Source organism: Tenrec ecaudatus, chromosome X (genome assembly GCF_050624435.1).
Source record: "Tenrec ecaudatus isolate mTenEca1 chromosome X, mTenEca1.hap1, whole genome shotgun sequence".
Taxonomy (NCBI): Eukaryota; Metazoa; Chordata; class Mammalia; order Afrosoricida; family Tenrecidae; genus Tenrec; species Tenrec ecaudatus.
The window spans coordinates 26124587-26130699 of record NC_134548.1 but is presented as its reverse complement, the minus strand read 5'-3'; the positions used below and the strand labels follow the sequence as shown (position 1 = coordinate 26130699).

General features: G+C 35.0%; 1 non-coding gene across 1 annotated transcript; it reads left to right on the top strand.

Moving 5' to 3' along the window:
• Positions 1-3455: 3455 nt before the first annotated feature.
• LOC142435096 (U1 spliceosomal RNA) lies at positions 3456-3614 on the top strand. Its single transcript, XR_012781243.1, has one exon. It is a non-coding gene; the product is annotated as a U1 spliceosomal RNA (small nuclear RNA).
• Positions 3615-6113: the final 2499 nt, after the last annotated feature.

The window sequence follows — 6113 nt, the reverse complement described above, 5'->3', positions numbered from 1 at the left end:
TATAACCTAAATGAACACTAAATTAGTGTTCATAGAGGCCATTCCAAGTTCTGAGGCCTTGATCTTGAGATGCTGAATTTAGTTCTAAGAGAAGGAGCTTGAAGATGCTACTCCAAATGATAAATGCCTCCACTTCGGTTGCTCATTGCAAACAAGTGCTGAAAGATAGCGTGTGTGTGTGTGTGTGTGTGTGTGTGTAAGTGACCATCTTCTTCTTCTTTTAATCATTTTACTGGGGGCTTTTAGAGCTCTCATCACAATTCATACTTATATCCATTGTGTCAAGCACATTAGTACATATGTTGCCATCATCATTTTCAAAACAATATCTTTCTACTTGAGCCCTTGATATCAACTCCTTTCCCCCCTCTCCTCCACCATTCCTCCATCATGAACCCTTGATAATTTAAAAATCATTATTTTTTAATGTCTTACACTGACCTTCACCCACTTTTTTGTTGTTTGTCACCCTGGGAAGGGGCATTATGTCACTCATTGTGATTGGCTACTCCCTTATTCTCCCTGCCTCTTCCTTTACCCTCCTAGAATGGCTACTCTCATTAATGGTCCTTAGGGATTTATCTGTCCTGGATTTCCTGTGTTTCCAGCTCTTATCTGTGCCAGTGTACATGTTCTGGTCTAGCCAGATTTATAAGGTAGAATTGGGGTCATGATGGGGGGAGGGAAGCATTAAAGAAATAGAGGAGAGTTGTATGTTTCATTGGTGCTATACTGCACCCTGACTGGCTCATCTTCTTCCTTGTGACCCATCTGAAAGGGGTTGTCCAACTGACTACAGATGGGCTTTGGGTCTCCACTCTGCACCCCCCCTCATTCACAATGATATGATTTTTGTTTTGTTTTGTTTTGAGTCTTTGATGTCTGATACCTGATTCTATTGACACCTCATGATTACACAGCTTCTTCCCCGTGGGCTTTGTTGCTTCTCAGCTAGATGACTGTTTGTGTAGCTTCAAGCCTTTAAGACCCCAGACACTATATCTTTTGATAGCTAGGCACCATTAGCTTTCTTCACCACATTTGCTTATGCACCCATTTATCTTCAGCGATTGTGTTGGGAACGTGAGCAACACGGAATGCCAGTTTAATAGAACAAAGTATTCTTGCATTGAGGGAGTACTTGAGTCAAGGCCCCATGTCCATCTGCTACCTTAAGACTAAACCTATAAATATAAGTACATAGATCTGCTTTCCTATTGTTATATATAGCTATATTTACATATGTACATGCCTATATTTAGACATCTGTAAGTGTCCTTTGCCTCCTAGTTCTTTCCTCTATTTCCTTTTGTCATACTATCATGGTTGACCTTCATTTGTTTTTCCTCTTACCTACATTGCCCTTGATCAACCACCCCCGCCCCGTGCTCCCCACCACCCCCTGGCATTCTATACCCTCCCCACCATCAATTTTAGATCACTTATTCTTCCCTTGTCGCTGGGTTTGTTGACAAGCCCCTTTCCTTTCCCACTCCCCCATCTCCCGTGTTCCCCTGGAAACTTCAGTCCCGTTATTTTCTCATCTGGATTCTTTATCCTGCCTATGCAGATAGACATGCAGTAACAATTATAAGCACAAAAACAAAGCAAAGTGAAGCATAACAACAAAATAGAGCAACAAAAACAGCCAACAGTCAAAAAAGAAAAGCCTGTTAATCATTCCAGGTCTGACTGCTGACCTTTATCCCATTGAGTTTGATGGGGTGCTATGCCCTGGCCTCAAAGTCTGTTTTTGGTATTCCTCAGGGACTTCATTGCTTTGCTCCCCCTGCTGCTCAGCTGCAGGGCCTTACTGTTTTGCCCTAGTGTGGTGGGTCAGATTGGGCACAACTCCCTTATGGTGTCTCCAGTGCTCTCCCTTATAGCGCTATGGGTCAGTGATAGACTTTATCAATTTCTTTTGGTTTTCAAAACTCTAGATTATTGTAGGTGAAGTGAAGTGTCATTTTACAAACGTTTGAAAAGCAGAGGAAACTTGTATTTGGAAATGCTCGCATTAGGCTCCTAGCCATTTGGGATTATTATCATTGTAATAAGTGAATTTGATAACCATAAAGAAAAATTTTACTATAGTTGTAGTTCTGCTCTTATTCTTGAAGTCTCTTTTTATGCAGCAATGTACAATTCTTTGCTACATAATTATCTGTGTGGTACTTTCAATATAACTGTGTCTTTAAATTGTCTCTCAGATAAATAGCATATATGCATAGCTATGTCTAGTTGTTTATATGTTTGGTTTTTTTTCCTTCTAGTATGGAAACCTCTATTGGAATGTATAAGCTTTTTAAAATCTAAATTTCATTATTAATAGTTTAAAAATTGGCTATCTTCCCCTGAGATTTCTGTTCTATAGTCATTCTTTCAAGCCTATATTTGCATGTATTGAATATTTATTACTATTAAACTTAAATTCTTCTATTTCTTTTATTTATGGTTATTTAAAAATACTCATATATTTTATACCCCTTCAAGATATTGGGTTCATATTCCTTCTCAGGATTCTGGAAAAATCTCAATGCCTCTATTACAGTAATAGTTGTTCTGATGCTAAAGAAATTCTTGGTTTAAAATTTTAGTCAAATGCTATACTAATGTCTACCAGCGGAGGCGCTCCATGGCCCTCTCGCTAATTTTGGTCTCTTTGAGGTTTCCGTAGTTATATTCAGGGGTCATATTCAGGGGTCATTTCCCTACATTCCCGAGGTGTTGCCGGCACTAACGGTGCGTACTTGTCCTCCCGCCCGGATCAAATTGTCTTGGGCTTATTTAGTAACTGTCTTTTTTCAGTGTCCGATTGGAAGGAAAATGTTGCTTGCTTTTAGAATTCTGTTTTGACACCTCTATTTTTTTCTTTCAGGGTTAGAAAAATCTACCTCGTATTTTCCTGTTTTCCTCAGCTTCGTTGAGACGGCGCCATTTTGCATTGTTCGGGGCGAGGTAAAACTTACGCAGTTCACTGATATTCATGTTTTATATGGACGTTTAGGATAAAGTATACTAATGCAATATGTTAAAATGTTAATAGTTAATTCAATTGTTTCTATGCATGTAAAAGGACAATTTATTGAGTTGCTAATAGTACCTAAAGAGAGCAAAACGAAAACAAGTGTTTAAGAACCTCGCACGTAAAATATTGTAAGCCAAAGCAGCCAATTTATATTTTTAATGTATGAAAATACCAGATTATAGCCAAATTAAGAAAACTTTATCGTATTCCCAAGTAAAATATCCAAATCGTTTGTTATAGTTGCCCCTCTAATGCTAGTGTTGACCTGGATAATAATCATAAGGTAAATTAAACGCTGGATTTGCAAAAAACAAAAAGTAAAAATGAAATAACAAAAAGTAAAATATTAAATACCAATCGAAAGGTTCAAACCCACCAGCCACTCAGCAGGAGAAAGATGAGGCTCCTGCTAAGATTTAATTGTCTCATACTTAACCTGGCAGGGGAGACACCATGATCACCAAGGTGGTTTTCCCAGGGCGAGGCTTATTCATTGCACTCCGGGTGTGCTGACCCCTGCGATTTCCCCAATGTGGGAAACTCGACTGCATAATTTGTGGTCGTGGGGAACTGCGTTCACGCTTAAAAAAATAAGATTTCATAGTCTCAGAAATGATATTTGGGTCATAGTGAGTCATAATTGACTTAATGGCAGTGGGGTTTCGGTTTTGCTCATTATTTAAAATAGAAATAGCATTATGCTTTAGAAAAAGTCCATATGTGAAATTTTTTATATAAATAGAGTATTGTCATAACCCATTCAGGAACAGGAAATATATAGAGTATAACTGAATTTATAAGAATTCATGAAGGGGATATGCCTATATCTATATATACATGTGTTTAATATCTAATATCTGTATTAAAATAATTATTGAATGATGGAGTCTTTGACAAATGGAATTAGTAAAATGCATATAGGGTATATACAAAAATGTGTATTAATACTAAGTAGAAAGTAAATAAGTATCTTTATGTTCACAAAATATTTTTGAGGGAGTCTAAAATGCTATTGGTTTTTAGAAATTAATTTGTTGCAGTTTTTAGTGTATTAAATTTTTGTGACATTTCCGACAGTAATTGCTTTTCTATAACTATATCCAACAGAACTTTTCAAACATGCATAAAAGTGTGAGAAGAAAATGGAAAACACCTGTTTCCATTCAATTAAACTGTGATTATGTTTTAAATGTTCAGATTTTACTTCCAATCAGGTAGGTGTTCAGTACCTGCAATAGCTATTCACTAGAGACATTGTTACTGAAAAAGACAGTAAATTATATTCTAGTGCATATGTGTGCACAAGTATATAAATGTATTATATATTATAAATGTTTAAGTATATAAATGCATCTTAAGGTACATATCTGTTGAAAGTAACACAGTTCACTGCTCATCACGGTTATGTGAAATACATGTGTGTTCTATGGAAGTTTCACTCTGATCGCACATCTTATTTGTAATTAATAAAGCAATTCAAGGAAATAATCCCGTAATGTCATATAACTAATGATTCTTTTGAAAGATCTACTCCTTGCTTTATTTTGTTCTTCCTTGCTTCCTTTTTATAAGATGAAACAGGTAGAAAATTATGCTGTAAAGTAAGAGGTAGAAGGAAAACATACTTAAATAATTCTCGTGGAGAAAGTAATTTCATTGTGAGCATTTTTTAAGTAGCTGACCTCTAATAAGTTAGATCATTAACTGGAAGCCATAAGTACTATGATCACAAAAAAATGCTCTCTCTCTTGTTCCACTAAGAGTAAATGTGAAGTGTAATCTAAAGTTAACTCTGTTACCATGATCTCAGGAAAAAGGCCAACAATAATCAGAATTAAAATTTTCTCAACGTTATCTGATGAGTATGTGATGGAAGCCTTCAAAATATTACCTTGTAGATTGTTGTATCGTTCCTTAAGGTGAGTGTAAAATGTTTGGCATGAATAGCTATAATGAGAAATAATTGTTTATTTTAACTCCATGGTATTCAGTAATATTATTTAATTTACTCAGTAATCCTAATTTATTATCTCTAGATTGTTTTTAAATAATCAACATGAAATCGGTGAAAAAAGGCTGCTTTATTCCTGTCCAATCTTTGTATTCTTTTTTTCTTGCATTTTTGATTAGTACCACCATAAAATGTTGCCTAGAAGTGGAATCCTTGTACCTTTTCAGATCTCTGGGTGTTGAGTTTTTAATATTTAATCACTAATTATTATATGTATAGATGTGGTCTGAGGTTTTTTTATGCTAAAATGGGTGATAATTTATATCAAATGGATTCATTGTATTTATTGTGATAGCGATAGTTTTGTCCTGTTTTTTGTTAAGTGTCAAAATGTAAACCAGTAAAAATCCATTCTCGGATTAAATCCAGATTGCCTGGAGGGTTGTATAAATGAAATGTTAGCTATTCTGCTCTTCAACTATAAGGTTTTTTTCATTCTGCCATTATATATAATTCATTAATTTTCTTTAATGTCCTTTATCAGTTTAGTGTAAATTTAATAGGGATGCCAGGAAACTTTGGGGTGGGGTATATTGTTCCTATTTCTGGTCTGTGAAAGAGGCTATGTGTGATCGGTGTTAATTCTTCTGTGCATGGAAAAATTCACACTGGGTGTTAGAGATTAATAGTACAAAGCATTTTCATTATAGAGACAATTTCTTTAATAGATATATTAGGGATTTTATAGATTGTGTTTTCTGTTGTGTTTTTCTTGGACTTTCGGGATTTCATACAATGTCAAATATGTATATATTTCCCATCACCTATAGTAATTGCCCTTTCTACATTCCCCCTGGAATTTATGTGTATATTCCTTTTTCTCCTGTTTTCTTTTCTCCTTGAACAGTTTAATGGAGTATACAGCTCTTAAAATCCTTTTCCAAAAACAAACACATTTTTTCATTAGTAAATCGTAACTTCATATTTTTTTCTTGGCTTCATTTATTTATCTTAGGTTCATTTTAAAAATTTCTATTATTAATTTGGTTTAAGTTGCATCCTTCACTACTAGTTTTTTTAGATGAATGATCAGATATCATTTTCAGTGTTTCTTTCCATTTAATGGTAACATAC